Source organism: Ascaphus truei, chromosome 12 (assembly GCF_040206685.1).
Source record: "Ascaphus truei isolate aAscTru1 chromosome 12, aAscTru1.hap1, whole genome shotgun sequence".
In the NCBI taxonomy this organism is placed as follows: Eukaryota; Metazoa; Chordata; class Amphibia; order Anura; family Ascaphidae; genus Ascaphus; species Ascaphus truei.
The window spans coordinates 12,510,495-12,531,537 of NC_134494.1; positions in this window are offsets into that span (position 1 = coordinate 12,510,495).

The window sequence follows — 21,043 nt, forward strand, 5'->3', positions numbered from 1 at the left end:
GAAACTGCAACTGGATATCCCTCCGATAATGCCTTTAAAAATTTCTTGCTGGAAACAGTGTGTTCCGCTCCTGGTATGCGTATATGCAGATGAGACACTTTTTCTTATGTGGTTAGTTCAGACACCACTCACAGACAAACAGGAGATCCTCCTAGTCCGTCACGCTTCTGGCACCGATACACCTGGCGTCTCTTCCACGGTGAACAGTTTTGGCGCCAAGAGTAGGGGGGCTGATTAGGTGAATGCAATGCGGGCGCTCACAGGTCAGTCAGTCACCGGTGTTCCACATGTGTTCCAGGTGTTAACTTGGACCTGTACCGAGATCCCGCCAGATGACGTCACTTCTGAGGCGACCGCTGGAGTGGACCGGGACTGTCCTGTGACCGCTCCGGTGAGTATTGCCCTCTCCAGGGAAGACATGGAGTATTATATGCACGAGGTTACGGGTCGAGGAAAGAGGAAGCCTGTGAACCCAGGGTCTAAGAAGGCCCCAACTGGTCATGGCCTAGCAAGGCTCAAGGACTTTGCCCTGGACACTGTTGCTTCCAAGGCCCCAGCCCTAGCCCCATTGCCCCTGTCCTATCTAGTTTGGTTTCCCTAGATAGTCACCATGGGTCAGTGGTTAAGAAGAAGATCACCAAACCATCTACTGACTACAGGGAGTGGTTGGAATCAGATGAATGGTCAGAGGGGGAAATTCCTGCCTCCAGTAGGATTCCGGTAAAGAACCCCACTTCATATCGGGAAATGTTTAAGGGAAAATCTAGCAGCTCTCCTTCCTGTCAGGGTCTATTTTGTCCAACTGGCAGACCATTAGGGGAGGATAGAAAAGAAACCTGACCCCAGGCATGACAATTAAAAAGGGATTCTTCTTGTTGGAGTAATCCATGTTATTGTTGTTAACACCATTCCAATGCAGGTGTGTATAAACCCTGCGTGTTCATATGACGGTATTATTAACTGTATACCATTTTTATAGGTTGTTAATGTCATGTTGTACTATTGTTCCAGGTTACTCATCTACAGGATGGACCCATAAATTTGGCTCTAAGTGGGGACCATTGGATTCCACCAGAGGGAGAATGTAGTCAGGACTGGTTTCTGGCTACCAGTCTGCCCTTCTCCTGGCATTAAGCCCTGGTAAGAGCAGGCCTGTGGGGACTAAGATAGAAAAATAGGCTAAAGCGCTCCAATGCAGGTATATAAGAATAAAGTAAGCCAAACCACTGATGCAAGGTCTAAGGAATGAGTAATGATATTAGTACTTAATATCCAATAGTATGGGTACTATCCTCCTGAAGACAGGTGGTAGATGGTACATGCCCACCCACCATCAGTCTCATTGGCAGGTTCCCCTGAACATATTAATACTCACAGATTCCTTGGAGTGGTAGGCAGGCCGTGCAGCTTCCAATGTATAGTTAACAGGAATAAATGGAGGAAAAAGCGCACAAGCAAAAACGGAGCAGGAAGGACCCAAAATCAAAAATAAATTAAAAGGGCACTTTAATGTGACAAAGACCCATCCAACGCGTTTCGAATGTCACAGCGTTCTTTTTCAAGGACTAATCCTGTTTATTCCCCACCCCCAGTAGCTTCAGTGAGTCACAGGGGAGGCGGTGCAACTAGGCCGATGTGCCAATTAGGGACTCAGACCTGGTTCCTGCTTTCTTGTATTTAAGGGGCTGCACTACCAAAGTTAGTCAGTTGTCTTTACCCTTGAGAGAGACAGGTTCTCACCCAGAGGTGCGGATTGGCTGTGTACTTACGGCTCTTTAGGGAGTCATGGAAGAGCAAGGACTGTTGTGGGGGCCCTGTCCCCGCAGTGGAGATCCAGGGTACACCCTGAGGGTGGAGCCCGAACTGCTGTAACCACTGTGTGAGCTGTGTATGCTGACCATCTGCAATGTGTACATTAAAGTGTGATCCTGTTTCAATATACCTTCTTGCCTGAGACTGCAATCTATCAGGGGGAGAGGAAGTAAGCTCTCCTGCAGGGATTGTCTCCACATTCCTGGGGCCTGCACAGGTGTCGGATTTCACACCTGAACAGGGAGGTGTTCAACTCAACTCCTGATTGAGCAGGGATAAAAGACAGGAAGATGTCAGAGACAGAGAGACTGCTTTCCTCCACAGAGAGTGAGGAAGTGAAACTTCTCCCAGCCGGGAGAGTGTCTGGCTGCTAAGGACCCTAGGACTGAAGGAAGCCATTCTGATTGGTTGGCATCATTCCCTTTAACATGACATCACTAAATCCAAAATGGCCACTGTGTCACAAAGTAGTTCAGAATTTGTTCCCACGATCTGATTGGCTGAAATACCATCTGACGCCGGCTTCGTGACGTCATCTTAAAGGCAAATGAAGCACAGCCATTCTGATTGGCTGGCATCATTCCCTTTAAGTGACGTCACGGCAAAAAAATTTTTTTAAGTCGGAACATGGTTTTAACAGCCAATCAGGTGGCTGTTAACCATTTTGAGGGTAAATGTGACGTCACAAGCCATATTTAAGGCCGTGACGCCTCATTTGAGCCCAAGAAGCCGACGAGACAGCATCGGCTGGGATTTAACATGGGGTATTTTGGATTGACAGATGAAGAAAGAAGATAAAGAAGAACAAGAAATGGTTACAGATGAAGATAGAAGAAGCTGATTAAAGAAAGAAAAAAGAAGATTGGGGTACCTGAGCCGGATCTTCATGGCGGATGGCATCGGATGCTGTTGGAGGCCTTCAAGGTACGTGAGCTTCCTGTTTCCCTGGGAGTCGGAGGGCCACCGCTTCTAATGGTAAGTAATATATTCAATGTTTGTAAATGTCTCTTTTTACAGGTTTAATCTTTGGATGTGTTTTTTGATTTTTGGGGGGAGGCACATTGACTGATAATATTTTAATCTGTACCACTTTAGGGTACAGATTAATACATTATTATGACAATATTTGGGGGGCATTTCTCGCTTGGTATTGGTGTTGCTTTTTTGCATTTCATGTATTATGTGGATGTCATTGTTTGTTTTTTCATGCTTAATGTAATTAAAGGTTTGCGATTGGTGTTCGTTTGTATTTAATGTTAAATTATGTTAGCTAATGTGTTTTATGGTTAGTTCAGATATTGTTAGAATTTCTTTCTTTCTATTTAACTGTTTAAATTCATTAATGTTGTAGTAATTCATTGTTTAGATTGGTTAGTGTTACTATTCATTTTGAGTTGGTTTCGGATTTAATTGTTTAGATTGGTTAATGGTTTAATTAATTCATTGTTGATGTTGCTATTGATTGTATTGATTGGATTAGCTGGCTACTGTTTGTATTTAGTGACGTGTTATTTTTTGGAGTTTAGTTACATTTTATTATTGTGTGTCTTGTGTATTACTGTATTGTGATTAGGGTGCCCATTGAGTGCTATAGAGGCTTATCATGCCCATATTATTATTATATGGGTATGATGTACCACTATACTACTCAATGGGTATAGGGTGGGTATAGTCAGTCAGGGGTGGGTGTTTAGGCCTCATGGGTGGGTGAAGGGGGTATTAGCCCTAAGGATGGGTGTTTAGACCTTACGGGTGGGTTGCGGTTGGGTTAACCCCTTTATTACCTTAGCGGTATTAAGGGGTTAACTCCCCCCGCTACCCCCCCGCAATGCCTAAACAGCCACTAAGGGCCAAATTCCCCCTTCACCCAACCTCGCTAGCTACAGTATTGTATTGTATTGTATGTTTCTTACAGTAAGCCTGGCACGGGTGTTTAACCCCTTCATTGCCTTAGCGGTTAGCCGCTAAGGTAATGAAGTTGCTGTACATGCATGTTTCCTGCCCCGGATGCATGCCGGGGGGGTCCGGAGCTGCTATTAATGGCTATTAGCTCCGGAGACCCCCGGCATCAATCCGAGGCAGGAAAGGGGCCTGATTTTTTCTAAGTCCCGACACATCGCTGCTCATCGAGGCATCTCCCCACCAATTGATCAAAAAATTTGTGGTGAATTGGATTTGGGGAGAACGCCTTTTAGGGCTGCGATAGGTCGCGACAGCCGACTCGCGGGTCTCTGAATCGCGCGAGTTTATCAACCATCCGAAAATGGTCGATAAGTGGCTGATCGCTGCTCAGTCGGTGAATTTCGGATAGCGATAAAATTTTGCGTCGATACAGGCCGTTATCGAGCACTTATCGAGGCTACTTGAATACGAGTACCCATTTTGGGCGATAAGTGCTCGAGGCTTTCTGAATAATGCCCTTTCTATATTGCTCCCTAAATACTTTTTCATATGGTTTTGGCTGGGAAACAGGTTAGTTGGCCAGCTTCGTTAGCTAGGTGATCTACTGGTGTAGTTTGATTCCCTAACGGGAATAGGATTTTATTTCATTATTTTGTGTTCTGTCGTAAAAGGGCACAATGTTTTGGTTGCTGTTTGGTGGCAAATAACCCTAATCCAGTTAAGGTTCACCCTCAGTCTGTGTCTATTTGCCCTCGCCTACAGGCTGCTCCGTCATAAGTGCCAATAAAGGTGTGTGTGAAAATATAAGGTATAATGATTAAATACAGGTGGAAGTGAGTCTACATAATTATAATAATTATGTAATAATCCCCGAAGAACAGGGCATTACGGGACAATAATTCCCTGGCTGGAAGAGTTGAAGGCCCGAGGTGAAGCCAGTAATGCCCTGTTCTGAGGGGATTATTACTATTATAAGCTAAAAATTTAATTTTTTTTCTTAAATAATAGACACTTTTGTATTGTTATAGATTTTTTTAAAATTAAAATAAAATGGTAAATACATTAAAGCACCTCTATATAAGCTTACACTGCAGCTATCTATATCCACACACTGCCGCCCCCTGTGTACACACACACACACACACACACACACATACACACACACACACACACACACACACACACACACACACACACACACACACACACACACACACACACACACACACACACACACACACACACACACACACACACTGCAGCTACACACACAAACTCTGCAGCTACATACATACACACACACACATACACACACACACACACACACACACACACACAGAAACCGCAGCTACAAACAAACGGCAGACAGCCAATTACTTTGCAGCTACACAAACACTCTCGCTCCTCAACTCAAAATGAAGCTGTGTTCACGGAGGGAGGGGAGGAGTCGCTGCCTGCTGCTGCTATCTGGCCAATCCCTTGCCCTGTTTGAGAGCTGTTCCTGCCTCTTGACCAATCCCCTGCCCTGTCTCAGAGCTGTTCTGACAAAAGGAAAAGCTGATTGGCTGGAAATAAACACATTGGAAATAAACACTGTAACAGGGGACTTATCCCTGTTCAGTAATGTGTCTTTAATCTAGCAGTGTGGTAGTTAATTACTAAACACCACCTGTCTGATTAGATTGTTTACAAAAACCTGTCTGTTCAGACAGGAAGTGACTCCTTAGCTCATTTTTGAGCTGACCTTTGGAGGCATCACATGTCTTGAGCTCTGTCAGAAAACACAGCAGAGCTGATTTCAAGACACAGGGAAAACTACTAAACCTGAAGCTGACAAACCCTGAGTGAAGGGAGCTGAACCAGGAACTGAGAAGATTTTCCCTCCAAGAACCAAATAAGACTTCTAAACCTGGACGCTGATATTTTCTGTGCACGCACGGGTGCGGATCCAGGAGAGCAGAGAAGCTTACTCTACAGCTGATAAACAGATAAGACTTTCATTATTACGAGACTGCTTATATCTGCTTATTTTCATGCTATATGTTTTGGGGCTGAGAGAAATGCTTGACTAGGGAGATGTGAATTAATTGCGTAGTGTTTTCACTAGAAACACTCCCAAGTGAATGGAAGCTTTGTTCCCCCCCTTGTTTGGATGTTTTCCTGATAAAAAGGAAAAGGCACAATAAAGCCTTATTATAATTTCACATTATAAACGTCTCCCAATTGTGTACCTCTGTGAACGTCCGTCTACATATGGTGTTAGAAGTGGGATAAGAGGTGTCTTTGTAGTTAAAAAGGACCGGAGATTTTTATGTGAATTTTTTTTTATGCTTTTTGCCTACAAACAGTCTGAAAAAAAAACAAAAACAAAAACCTCATGCAGCAGGGATCGGAATTAAAGGGATACACACCACTGAAACCACACTGCACTGAAACTTACAAAAACCCAGAAGAGGCTGCTGAAGTAGCTAAACCTTAATTTGCCTATCACAAAGTGTAATATGGTTATTGAAATAGGGGTTTTGCCTTTCAGCCGTAGTCAGGGTTCAAGAAGTGAGTCAGCCCTTAAAAAGGGATAGGTGTTTGTTGTTTTCAAAAGTTTCGCTGAAGCAGTGAATACAGATGGTGACCCACGAGTGGTACTGATTTTGCAAATAAAGGTTGCCACACCGCATAGGGCTACCAGCTGTGAATGGAGTATACTGCACCGACACACTTTATTCGAGCAAATACCCAGTATGTACCTGGCAGATACCTGGAATGCGCCGCTCCTCACCTCTGACAAGCCCCGTTGCGTTTGCCTTCCCAGCCTGGGTTCATGCCTGGCTGACGGGCGGCTGATCTGTTAAATGATAATGATTAGGATTTAATAGGCTGCAATGCTTCGCGTGTCTACCAGATGGCATAAATACATGAATTGTAATGCAGTATATATATATATACTGTGCAGTATTGCAGCCAGCGGGAATAAAATGCTTCAATCCCTGCCTGGAAAATACCTCAATGCACTCGGGCAGAAAACAGTCACAAACCTCAATACACCCGGGTATACCCGAATTCGTGGGACTAGCCGAGCTCGAATAAAGTGTGTCGCCAGTGTATGCAGAAAAGTGTGAAAATTGATACAAGACTGTGCTGAAGCAGGGGAATTTTTAGCAAACAAATGCTGAGTGTAAAATTGCCCTATAAAGGAAAAGGTTTTTCAAAGCCAATTGCTGAGTGTTGAGTCCACTGCAAAGAATGTTTTTTTTTCTGCAAGTAAAAAGTATGCCTATTATCTTGGGAGCAAAACAGACACCCAAAGTGTGAAGTGTGAATGCCATAATACCCAAAGATGAGACTGAAAATTACTGAACTCAGGCAGAAAACCAAATTCTGTTGCTGAAGCGGAGGGATGCACCTAGCAAGTAAATGGTGTATAGCAAATAGACTTTTTTTTACCTAGCAACTGCACATCTTGTATACCTGATAAAAAAAAATGCATGCACAGTACTGCTGATATTGAAAAAAAAAATTACCCAAGAAAGATATTCTACAGAGATGCCTGTGAAAGCTACGACCTCTACACGCAAAATATGCCCACCTGTAGGACTACCACAATTGGGGGTTCTAGCAAATACGGTGGCAACAGCTGCAATAGCGCCTCCTTAGGTCAGGAAGAAAATGACACCAGATAGCCTAAAAATGGAGGACAAGATGCAGCGTTCCTGTAATGAACCCTACCCCACTGAAGAGTGGCCCTTCCAGTCCAATAAAGAGGAAGACATCTCTTACGGGGAACCCGAACCGAGTCACACCCACAAAACACTCCAAGAATGGTGGGGGTGCCTGAACTCGGCACGAACAGAAAAGACCGCTCCTTTTGATGACGAATATGATCAGCAGGAGACAGAGCGGGAGCAGTGGATCACCGAATATTTTCGTCAGCTATTACAGTTGCAAGAAAAGCCGGGTGGATCCAGTGACGCTGCTAAAACTTCAAATGAAGATGGAGACCCCAGTATCCCTGAAGGGACGGTGTCATCCAAATCAAAAGGGTAGAAAAAGAAAAGCGGTTCTTCAATTACCGTGGAAGTAACAGACACGTCCGCAGATCCTGTGGAGAAAAAGGGGGACCGAGTTGCCCTGCAGCCTAGAGAAAATGGAGAATTCGTCCCACGGTTAACCGAATATCCAGAGGGCCCAAGGCAGAAGTCGTGTACCCCAAAGAAGTGTCTGTCTGGTGCCAACAGTGAGGAACCCTCAACCAGTAATCCCAGGGAAGCGGAGCCGGAACCAGTGAGTGACGATCCCTTGACCAGCCCTGAAGACGCCCTGAAAATTGCCAGGCGTGACTGTGATCTACTTCGAGAACAATTGAAACTTGAGAGAGAAGATAATGCTAAGTTACAGATGGCGGTGCTCACAATGTACTCTGAATCTGGAACAGAATTGGACGATCTCAAGACTGAGCTAGATACTGCAAAGGCTACTATTTCCGCCATGGATGAAAAGCAGAGCTAATCTGATAAAATGGTGGCTACGCTAAAGCGGAAGTATGAGGAGGCACTGAAGCAGATTACAGTCTTCCAGCAAGAGGTTCACACTCTTCGTATAGAGCTGAATGCCTCACAACAGGAGGTCAACAGTGTCCGGATAGAAGTGGACGTATCTCAGAGAGAGGTTTAGACACTCCGCAGAGCACTTGATGCCTCACATCATGAGACCAACAGCTGCCGCACAGACCTGGAAGTTTCCAAAAAGGAACTACACAGTCTCACTGAGGAGCTGGACATTGCTAAAGAAACTATTGGTAATCTTGGTATAGATCTCAAAGTCTCTCAGAAGGAGCTTCAGATCCTCAACCTAGAGAAGGAAGTCTCACGCCAGGAGATTGTCATTCACAAAGCAGATGTGCATAAATGGAAGGAGGACTGCAAAGAAGCCCTGAAGAATACAGAGACTGAAAAGGGAGAAAGTTCAAGATTAAAAAGAGAAAACTTAAAACTGAAAGAAGAAAATTTTCAGTTGACAGAAGAAGTCAAGGAAAAGTTTGAAGCAGAGCACCGACTGCAGAACCAACTTCAAGGTCTGCATACACACCTCCAGTATGCTGAGGAGAAGCAGCAAACGCTACAGGAAGAAAAACTGCAGGCTGCTAAAGAGGTACAAGCACTGCAGGAACGTCTGAATACCCAGTACGTCCCCACAGAGCAGTATGAGGAGCTAAAGGCCACGCTGCATGTCTTCAGAGCATCGTTGGAAGCGGAGCTTCGATACCAGGTGACTCTGTATGAGAGGGAGCGTGAGAAGGCTCAGAAACTGGAGCAAGAGCTGGAGAGACAGAGAGACTGTTCCATTCCCTTGAGTCAGTACACAAAGGAGAAAACAGACGCAGTGGCAACCTTGACGACAAACATTACAGAGCTCCAGAATATGAAGGAGACTCAATACGGAAAAAGGTATTGGCTCTGCCCAAGCACCAGTATCCCACAGTAACTAATGCCCGTAAGGACAAGGGTACAATGAGAGTTGGGGACTCCACGCAACTTCAAAACAAAATTACGAAGTTTGAGCCACCAAAGAAAGCACTAGCCAAACCTACAGCTGACCAACAGGCAATAAACAGAGGTAGGAGTGCAGAATCAAAGCCAGAAGAATCCTTAGCTGAAGAAGCTGAAGTGGCGACTCTGTGGTGTGGAGAAGCTGCAGAAAGACCACTTCAAGAGCAGAAAACTCTAAGGGCTAGTCCTAACTGCTCTACAACTGTTGCCATACACTTTGTCTACAAAAAGAAGAGTGCCCGACGCAACAGAAATCTCAAGACCGCGCACGCGATAAAATGACTTTACGTGGAAAAAGTCCTCCTCGAGCGACTGAGGAGTGCTGATCTCAAGCATCTTCGGGAGGAGACAAAAATAAACTGGAGAAAGGGCTCCAATCCCAGCGGGACAGAGGGTTCTCTTCCTCCATCCACTCTCATTCAAGTCACAGAGATATGTAGAATGAGAGTGGAAGGATGGGCTTTGGCCGTGGTAAGCCCGAGCTTCCCACAAACAGGGGAGGTATGTAACAGGGGACTTATCCCTGTACATAAATGTGCATTTAATCTAGTAGTGTGGTAGTTAATTACTAAACACCACCTGCCTGATTAGATTGTTTACAAAAACCTGTCTGTTCAGACAGTAAGTGACTCATTAGCTCATTTTTGAGCTGACCTTTGGAGGCATCACATGTCTTGAGCTCTGTCAGAAAACACAGCAGAGCGGATTTCAAGACACAGGGAAAATTACTAAACCTGAAGCTGACAAACCCTGAGTGAAGGGAGCTGAACCAGGAACTGAGAAGATTTTCCCTCCAAGAACCAAATAAGACTTCTAAACCTGGACGCTGATATTTTCGGTGCAGATCCAGGAGAGCAGAGAAGCTTACTCTACAGCTGATAAACAGATAAGACTTTCATTATTAAGAGACTGCTTATATCTGCTTATTTTCATGCTATATGTTTTGGGGCTGAGAGAAATGCTAGACTAGGGAGATGTGAATTAATTGCATAGTGTTTTCACTAGAAATACTCCCAAGTGAATGGAAGCTTTGTTCCCCCCCTTGTTTGGATGTTTTCCTGATAAAAAGGAAAAGGCACAATAAAGCCTTATTATAATTTCACCTTATAAACGTCTCCCAATTGTGTACCTCTGTGAACGTCCGTCTACAAACACATTGTAAGCTGCAAACATTCTGGGCATTACTGAATTAATAATGCCTGGAATTTTAATCAATCAGAGAGCACGGATTTCAATAATGCCCGGAATTTTACAGCTTTAGCCTATAATAATGGATAATTATTTAGTATCATCCAAAGGATGAAAAAGTGAATGAAATATATAAATAATAATGTGCATAAATAGTGCTAATGATTTAAACAAATAACACCAAACAAAACAAACAACACACATAACATATACAAAACCCCTCTTCAAAATTAATGTCCAATGAGAAGAACTATCACAATGAAACAGGAGTAAAGGATTTTATAGCTCACTTTTGTAAGTGCGCTTGTTCCCCCCCCCCCTTGTCTATCCCCCTTTATTTTTTATTAAAAACTTTTATACACTATGGAGCGTGCACTTTTCGTGTCTCTCTCTAAATAAAGAGCAGATGAAGCTGCCTAGGATATACAGTCATGTGAAAAAGAACGTATACCCTCTTTGAATTTCATGGTTTTACATATCAGGACATAATAAAATGAGGTAAATACAACCTCAGATGAACAACAACACATGACATATTACACCGTGTCATGATTTATTTAACAAAAATAAAACCAAAATGTAGAAGCCACGTGTGATAAACTATGTACACCTTACAATTCAATAGCTTGTAGAACCACCTTTAGCAGCAATAACTTGAAGTAATCGTTTTGTGTATGACTTTATCAGTCTCTCACATCATTGTGGAGTAATTTTGGCCCACTCTTCTTCACAACGTTGCTTCAGTTCATTGATGTTTGTGGGCATTTGTTTATGCACAGCTCTCTTAAGGTCCAGCCACAGCATTTCAATTGGGTTGAGGTCTGGACTTTGACTGGGCCATTGCAACACCTTGATTCTTTTATTTTTAAGCCATTCTGTTGTAGATTTGCTGGTGTGCTTGGGACCATTGTCCTGTTGCATGACCCAATTTCCGCCAAGCTTTAGCTGTCGGACAGGTGGCCTCTGTCACGGTAGTGCTGCCCGCAGACCAGACCCGTCCCTGTACTGAGATGGGACGTTAGTAACACGTACCCGCAGCAGAGGAAGCGTGTCCGGAGTGTGGTAGTTTGCGTAGACAGGCCAGGAGACTTAGTATGGTATAGTGGTACCTGTCATATCCGGAGTGAGAGTATTCGTAGTGGGTGCTAATGCCGCGGGTCGAGGAGAGGTCCGGATAGTAGAAGGCCAAGCCGAGATCGAGGGCGGAGAGAAACAGCGTAGTGATGAGGATGCCAGGGTCGAGAGCCAGGAGAGGAGTCGTAAGCCACGCCGGGTCAAAACCTAAGAATCACAAACACATGCCAGAGAGAGAATCCACACCAGGTAAGCTGAGGCTATGCAGAGGAATGACTTCATGGAAGGACTGGGGTAATAAAGGTGGGAGAGCCAATTAGAGATGTAGGTGGAGCAAAGGTGTGCCGTGGATCATGAGCTGATAGGTGCACGCTGAGATGTTGAAGCGGCATCAGCTGGGAAGCAGGGGGGTATGAGTATGGCTGGAGCGAGTGCCGGGGGTGTGGCTGAAATGCCTGTGAAGTGAATAAATTATGGCCGGGTGCGCACGCAGTGTAAGACCGTCCGGCGCGCGATGTGAGAGCGCAAGATGGCGGCCGCGTGTGAGAGCTTCGGCTGATACGGAGCCCGGCAGCAGAGAGCGTAATGCTGAGAGGAGGAGGAGGGAGCAGGAGCAGTCCCCGACACAGGAAGGAGTGGGTGAGAGAACCCTGCTTCCTTACAGCCTCACATTTGACTCTAGAATACTTTGGAATAGAGAGGAGTTCATGGTCGACTCAATGACTGCAAGGTTTCCAGGTCCTGTGGCTGCAAAAACAAGCCCAAATCATCACCCCCTCCCCACCGTGCTTGACAGTTGGTATGAGGTGTTTGTGCTGATATGCTGTGTTTGATTTTCGCCAAACGTGGCACTGTGCATTATGGCCAAACATCTCCACTTTGGTCTCGTCTGTCCAAAGGACATTGTTCCAGAAGTCTTGTGGTTTGTTCAGATGCAAGAGAAGAGGCTTTCTCCTGGGAACACTTCCAAACAAACCATACTTGTTCAGTCTTTTTCTAATTGTGCTGTCATGAACTTTAACATTTAACATGCTAACTGAGGCCTGTAGAGTCTGAGATGTAACTCTTGTTTTTTTTTGCAATTTCTCTGAGCATTGCACGGTTTGACATTGGAGTGAATTTGCTGGGACGTCCACTGCTGGGAAGATTGGCAACTATCTTGAATGTTTTCCACTTTTGAATAATCTTTTATCACTGTAGGATGATGGACTTTAAATTGTTTGGAAATGGCCTTATAACCCTTCTGTGGCAGGGCGGCCTGTAGCCGAGGTCAGGGAACAGTCCACACGTGTAGTTTCAGGATAAATGAAAATGTTCAGTGGCTTTATTTCTCCACAGCAACATAACATGCGGGTACACTGTCCCTTTAAACAAATAAATCCTGCTCCACGTTGGGAGAAACACTGACTAACACAGCAGACCTATCTAGCAGACTGGCTGGCTAAACCATAACCAAACCTTAAGAATCTTTTAAGCAGTCATGAAAACAAATGAAACAAATCTTACTTTGGCTGCAGTAAGTATTGTGCTGTATCCGTCTGGCTAGCAGCACAGATATCCATGTGCTCTGGTCTGAGAGAGCCAGCTACTGCTAGTCACAAGATCCTTATCTACCTTGCTGGCTCTCAGGTGTCAGCTTACTTCCTGACTCCTAACTTCCACCTGAGTTAACCCTTATGAGTGCTGGATGAAGCACTCAGACATATGTCTCCCAGGCGTAACTGATAGGAGTTGACTTCACTCTGTCACATACCTCCCCTGTTTGTGTGTGGCTAGTGTCCCACACGGCTGAAGCCCGACCCTCCACTCCTTCTCTTGACAAAAAATCAGCATTTCCATGGTCCTTTCCAGGTCTATGCTGAATATCAAAAGAGAAGGGTTGGAGGGCCATATACCACCTGGTCAACTTTGAGTTTTCGTCCTTCATGGTGTTTAACCACTTCAAGGGCGCATGGTCAGTGACCAGGGTGAAGTGTACTCCGGCGACATAATGTCTCAAGGCCTCAATTGCCCATTTTATAGTGAGGCACTCCTTCTCAATGACGGAATACCTCACTTCCCTTGGGAACAGTTTCCGGCTGATGAACAGTATGGGGTGTTCAATACCATCAAATTGCTGGGACAGCACTGCTCCCAGTCCTACCTCTGAGGCATCCGTCTGGATGATGAAGGGCTCTTTAAAATCTGGGCTCCGAAGAGCGGGGCCCTCTGACAGGCACTTTTTAAGCATGTCAAAGGCGTCTTGGCACTCCCAAGACCATTTAACTTGGGTCGTGGCACTCTTTTTTGTCAGATCTGTTAGGGGTGCAGAAATTTCTGAAAAATTGGGGATAAACCGCCTGTAATACCCTACTAACCCCAAAAGGGCGCGGACCTGTGTCTTTGTCTGTGGGGTGGGGACTTCCTTTATGGCGGCCACCTTGCTAGCTAGTGGCCTTACTATCCCTCCCCCAACGGCATAGCCCAAGTACTTTGTAGTGGATTTACCCAGGGCACATTTTTTTGGATTTGCAGTGAGCCCTGCTTCTCTTAAGGACGTTAGGACTGCCCTTAACCTTTTTATATGAGACTGCCAGTGTCTGCTATAGATGACAATGTCATCCAAGTAGGCCGCGGCATATGCCCTATGGGGTCGTAGTACCTTGTCCATTAACCTTTGGAACGTGGCTGGAGCCCCATGTAACCCAAATGGCATAGTGAGGAATTGGTATAAACCGAGAGGGGTGGCGAAGGCAGTTTTGCATTTGGATTCTTCCGCTAGAGGTATCTGCCAATATCCTTTCGTGAGATCTAGGGTGGAGATATACTCTGCTTTACCAAGCGAGTCAAGCAATTCATCCACCCTAGGCATTGGGTATACATCAAATCTGGATACAGCATTTACCTTTCGCAGATCGACGCAAAACCTCACCTTCCCATCTGGATTAGGGACCAACACGATAGGGCTACACCATTCGCTGTGGGACTCCTCGATCACGCCCAATTCCAACATGTCTATTATCTCCCTCTCTACCAGGTCTTTTCGGCCCTCTGGCAATCTATAGGGATGGGACCGTACTTTTACGCCAGGTTCTGTCTCAATCCTATGGGACACTAAATCAGTCTGCCCTGGCAGCTCAGAAAAAACATCTGGGAACTGGTCACATACATCTAGTAGGTCTGACCTTTGTTCCGTTGTTAACTGCCCTCCCATGGGAACCTGAGGGTCATTGTACGTACTACCCTTTGGAAGCTGTGGACCCAAATCCATCTCTCCTTCCCGAGGGTGAATGAACAGCGATCTCATCGTTTTCCAGTGTTTCAGGAGGTTCACGTGGTAGATTTGTTTACCCTTCCTGGACCCTGGTTGAGAGATCTCATAGTTCACCTCCCCGGTGCGGCGGAGAACTTGGAAAGGACCCTGCCACTTCGCAAGGAGTTTACTCTCTGATGTCGGTAGTAGTATCATCACTTGGTCCCCAGGTTGGAAGACCCTCAAGCGAGCATTTTGGTTGTACTGCCTCTCTTGACGTTCTTGAGCAGATTTGAGATTTTCCTTAGCAAACCGACCTATCATGTCTAGGCGGTTTCTAAGGTCTATGACATACTGAAGGGTATTCTTGGAGGGGGAGGGCTCTTCCTCCCAGGATTCCTTCAGTAGGTTAAGAATACCCCGAGGTTGGCGTCCATATAGGAGCTCAAACGAGGAGAAGCCTGTGGATGATTGGGGAACTTCTCGTACCACAAACAACAGGAAAGGGAGAAGTTCATCCCAAGCTCGCTTTTCAGTGTCCACAAACTTCCTAAGCATGGTTTTTAAAGTACGGTTAAACCTCTCTACCAATCCATCAGTCTGAGGATGGTAGACCGAGGTCCGGACGGATTTTACCTCCAATAACTTCAGGACATCCTGCATTAACTTTGCCATGAAATTTGTTCCCATGTCAGTTAACATTACTTGGGGAAGTCTTACCCTAGAAAACAGTTCTAACAGCCTGTGGGCAACCTGTTTAGCAGTGGCTGATCTCAGAGGGAAGGTCTCAGGATATCTGGTAGCATAATCTACAACAACGATTATAAATTTATGTCCCTTCGCAGAGGGTTCTAAAGGTCCGACCAGATCTACCCCAATTCTCTCGAATGGGACGGCTACCAAGGGCAGAGGAACCAAGGGAGCCGGCTTCTGTCCTTTTTGGCTAGTTAACTGGCATTCAGGACATTTCTCACATAGTTTCATGATGTCACCATGTATGCCTGGCCAGTTAAACCGGGACGAGATGCGGTCCTTGGCCTTATCTCTGCCCAAATGACCACCCCATGGGAGAGTATGGGCAAGGGTGAACACTGTTTTAATTAACCCTTTAGGGACTAGCATCTGTCGAATGACCGCCCCTGTTTGTGTAACCTTATTCACACGATATAGGATGTCATTCAACAGTTCAAAATGTGGAAACACTTTTACACCTTGTTCATCCATTATCTTGTTGTTGACCTGTACCACCTTTTCATATTGTCTAGCCAGAGCTAGGTCCTCCCTCTGCCTCTGACGGAAGTCAGGAAGATCCAGGTCTGGCAACATTCCCGTATCTATCTGTTCCCCACCCTGGTCATCCCCGGCCATGACCTGCAGTCCTTTGGGCTGACTAATGTTACCAAGAGTCCCAGCCTTTCTTAACCAGTCCTCTTTTTCCGCACGTCTCTGTTTACGTGTCTTTGGGACATGGTGTCTACGGGGGAAAATCTCTGTGGAAAAAGGGAACATGTCTCCGGGCTTCTCCTGTACCAGAGAAGTAGGCTCCGTAGGAGTAGGGGCCAACAATGTTTCGAGGTAGGGCCAGTCTCGGCCAAGTAGAACAGGAGCAGGTAGCCAGGGAGCAACTCCCACTAGTAGGCTAGCCTCTTGATCCTGGATACGCAGTAGAACGTTCGCCGTCGGGTATCTCTTTGTATCCCCATGGATACACTCGATATTCCAAGGAGAGTCATAAGATAGTCTATTGCTTGGAATTAGGCCCTCTAGGATCAGGGTTTTTCCAGAGCCCGAGTCCAGCATGGCGTTTACTTTTATCCCCTCCAGAGATGCTGGGACTAACCACGGATTGTGGTCCCCTCGGAGACAAGCGGTGGCAGTGGTTCTGCCATATGAACAGTCCATCTCATCATCTCCTGAGTCTGCCAACTCGGTCGTCAGCGGAAGCTCTCGACGGGGCTCGGTGCTTGGACCTCTCCGCTGTTGGATGGGATCCTCCCTTCTGCTTGGTGGGGGTATCCTCTCTACCGGATGGGTGACAGGAGTCCAGGTTCTCGGGGAATACTGTGGGTGACGGCCTCCCTTGGGTGATCCAATGGCCTCGGACCCGGGACGGGCGTCTCTGCGGGAGTTTGTACCAGGAACCCTCCGAGATGGGAAAGAGACTTCCGATCGAGTGGACTGGATCTCCCGAGCTGGCGGGTTGTAGACCCCTCGATTGTCTGCTCTCCTGCCTCTAGCATCACCGGAAGCAACTGGTGTTTGCACGGACCGTTCCCAGCTATCCTGTTGGGTGTCGTCGCCAAGGAAGTTTTCCACCAAGCGGACCGCTGAATCCAGGGAAAATACAGCGTGTCTTTTTACCCAGGAGCGGGAGGAGGGGGGCAGTATCTGTATGAACTGTTCGAGCACAAACTGTTCAAGGATTTCTGCCTTGGTATGCTTCTCCGGTTGTATCCACCTGGTACATAAGTCTACTAAACGGTGGGCTACGACCCAGGGTCTGTCTCTGTTTGCATATTTGACTGTCCAGAACCGCTGTCTGGAGTGAGGCCTAGGCGATCCAGAATAGCAGCTTTTAGTTGCTGATAGTCCATGGCCTCGTCTGCTGGAAGAGCCAGGTAGGCTGCCTGAGCTTCTCCTATGAGGTGTGGAGCCAGAGTCGTTAGCCAGCGATCAACTGTCCAGCCGTGGGCCGTTGCTACCCTTTCAAAAGTGAGGAGAAATGCCTCTGGGTCTTCGGTTGGCTTCATTTTAGGCAGCATCACCGGTGGGTTATTTGGAATCGCTGGTCTGCCTTCGACTAGCAGTTGGAGTAGCTTTTCCTCCCGCCGGGCCTGTTGCTCATCTTGCTGGGCCTGTCGCTCATCTCGCCGGGCCTGTTGCTCATCTTGCTGGGCTTGTCGCTCAGCTTGCTGGGCCTGTTGCTCAGCTTGTTTCTCTGCTAGCTGGAGCTGTTGCTCAAGGAACTGAGAAAAAAATTTCTCCATTTTTTTTTGTGTGTGTGGCCCTTCAGATACAGGGCCCGTCCGTCATCCCACTTCTGACACCACCTGTGGCAGGAAGGCCTGTAGCTGAGGTCAGGGAACAGTCCACACGTGTAGTTTCAGGATAAATGAAAACGTTCAGTGGCTTTATTTCTCCACAGCAACATAACATGCGGGTACATTGTCCCTTTAAACAAATAATTCCTGCTCCACGTTGGGAGAAAAACTGACTAACACAGCAGACCTATCTAGCAGGCTGGCTGGCTAAACCATAACCAAACCTTAAGAGTCTTTTAAGCAGTCATGAAAACAAATGAAACAAATCTTACTTTGGCTGCAGTAAGTATTGTGCTGTATCCGTCTGGCTAGCAGCACAGATATCCATGTGCTCTGGTCTGAGAGAGCCAGCTACTGCTAGTCACAAGATCCTTATCTACCTTGCTGGCTCTCAGGTGTCAGCTTACTTCCTGACTCCTAACTTCCACCTGAGTTAACCCTTATGAGTGCTGGATGAAGCACTCAGACATCTGTCTCCCAGGCGTAACTGATAGGAGTTGACTTCACTCTGTCACACCTTCCCAGATTGATGGGCAGCAACAATTGCTTCTCTAAGATCATTGCTGATGTCTTTCCTCCTTGGCATTGTGTTAACACACACCTGAATGCTCCAGACCAGCAAACTGCTAAAACTTTGGCTTTTATAGAGGTGGTCAGACTTGCTGATGATCAATTAATCAAGGGCATTTGATTAGCAGCACCTGTCTGCTACTTAGCATCTTAATTCCTATGAAGCAGTAAAGGTGTACTTAGTTTTTCACACATAGCTTCTCCATTTTGGCTTTATTTTTGTTAAGTAAAACATGACACGGTGTAATATGTCATGTGTTGTTGTTCATCTGAGGTTGTATTTACCTAATTTTTAGACCTGCTAAGGAACAGATGATTGTTATTATGTCCTGATATGTAAAACCATGAAATTCAAAGAGAGGGTGTACTTTCTTTTTCACATGACTGTGTGTGTGTGTATGTTTGTATATATATATATATATATATATATATATATATATATATATATATATATATATACAGTGTTCGACAATCATACTGCTGCGGCCAAGTTTATTCGAGCATTTGCCCGTTCTTGGCCGCAGCAGTAGCCTGGCGCGCGCCGGAGGGTGACGGGCGCGCGCCGAAGCAGCGGAAGAGCGCCCTCCGATCGGGGCGCTCTCCCTACCGCTGCCGGGTCCGCCGGGTCCCCCGGAACCCCCTGCCGCCGTCCCCCACATCGCGGGACACCAGGGCTCCCTCGGGGAGCCCTGGACGCGCGTGCAGGGGGCGCAGGCTCCCGAAGACGCGTGACCGCGCGTCGGTGACGCGCGGCACGCCGAGGGGCGGCCACTAGCAAGCTGGGAAATCTCCCGGCTTGCGGATCTGGCCGCACTGCGATTAAGTGTGTCGCCAGTGTATACATTTACACGCCCGGGGCGTGTAGATTTAACCTCCGGGCGAGTAAATATTGGCCCAAGCAGCACACGTGTTTTTTTAAATTTCCCTGCTCGCGCTGAAAAAAAAAAACTCCCCCTACCTGAAAGCTGATTGGCGCGCGCTCCCAGGCTTTGTGGGCGCGCGGCCAGGCTCTATATGAGCCCTCCCCCAATGAGCGGCCATGCTTTATGCCTGGAGATCTGTTGGAGGGTAAGTACTCTCCATTCTGCGGCCCCTCTGCTCCTTCCCTGCAAGCAAACCCGTGCGATCCCCCTGGTCCCCACATGGCTCCCTTCTCACCACCGCGACCCTCTGCTCATGCCCTCTCCCGCCAGTATGCGTCTTTGCGTTACCACTCCGGTCTCCTGCTCCCCTCCCCCTCCCCTCCACCTCCCCTCCCCTCCCCTCCTCCTGTCCCCCTCCTCCTGTCCCCTTCCCCTCTTCCTGTCCCTTGATCCACCGATCGCTGCACGGGACGGGAGGTCCCCACTGCTGCAGCCCGGTTGTCGTAGGGGGGGCGCTCTCACCACGTGCCACCCTCACCACGTGCCTCCCCGCCAGCTAACCTCATGACGGCGCAGCCGCCGCATGAGGTGGGGGGGGGAGGGGGATACCGGGCTGACTTGCTTAATGGTGCATACCTGTTTGCCCGTGCACTGCGAAACATGCCGACGGGAGGAGCAGGGCAGTGGCGGCCACGGCGGGGCTGACTGTCCCATTGGGCGCCCGCCACGTGACTCCCACCCACCCGGCCACCTTTCCACCTCCCCAAAGCTTCCACTACGCCCGACATCCCCCCCCCACCCACGAGCGGGAGATGGGCGCGGGTGGGTGGGGGAGGAGCGTGGTGGTGGTGGTCGCGACCTTTCCCCCTCCCCCGTGTGTGCTTGTGTGTGTGTGTATATATGGGTGTGTGTGTGTATATACTGTATGGGTGTGTGTGTGTGTATATATAGGTGTGTGGGTATGTGTGTGTGTATATATATGTGTGTGTGTGTGTGTGTGTGTGTGTGTGTGTGTGTGTGTGTGTATATATGGGTGTGTGTGTGTATATATGGGTGTGTGTGCGTGTGTGTGTGTGTGTGTATATGGGAGTGTGTGTGTATGTGTCTATGGGAGTACGTGTGTGACACCAGAGGTACCCCCCCAGTCAGTCACCCCCCCAGTCAGTCACCCCCCCAGTCAGTCAACCCCCCCAGTCAGTCACCCCCCCAGTCAGTCACCCCTCCCAGTCAGTCACCCCCCCAGTCAGTCACCCCCCCCAGTCACCCACCCACCCAGCCAGTCACCCACCCAGCCAGTCACCCACCCAGCCAGTCACCTACCCAGCCAGTCACCCACCCAGCCAGTCACCCACCCAGCCAGTCACCCACCCAGCCAGTCACCCAGCCAGTCAGTCAGTCACCCACCCAGTCACCCACCCTCTCTCTCTGTGTTACAACCATCCTCTGTGTGCCACCCACCGTTTCCCCCCTCTGTGTGTCACCCCCTCTGTGTCTCCCCCCACACTCTCTCTCGCCCCCCACACTCTCTCTCTCCCTCCCACACTCTCTCTCCCCCCAACACTCTCTCTCTCCCCCCCCACACTCTCTCTCCCCCCCCACACTCTCTCTCTCCCCCCCACACTCTCTCTCCCCCCCCACACGCTCTCTCTCCCCCCCCCACACTCTCTCTCTCCCCCCCCACACTCTCTCTCTCCCCCCCCACTCTCTCTCTCCCCCCACACTCTCTCTCTCTCCCCCACACTCTCTCTCTCCCCCCCCACTCTCTCTCCCCCCCCACTCTCTCTCCCCCCCCACTCTCTCTCTCCCCCCCACACTCTC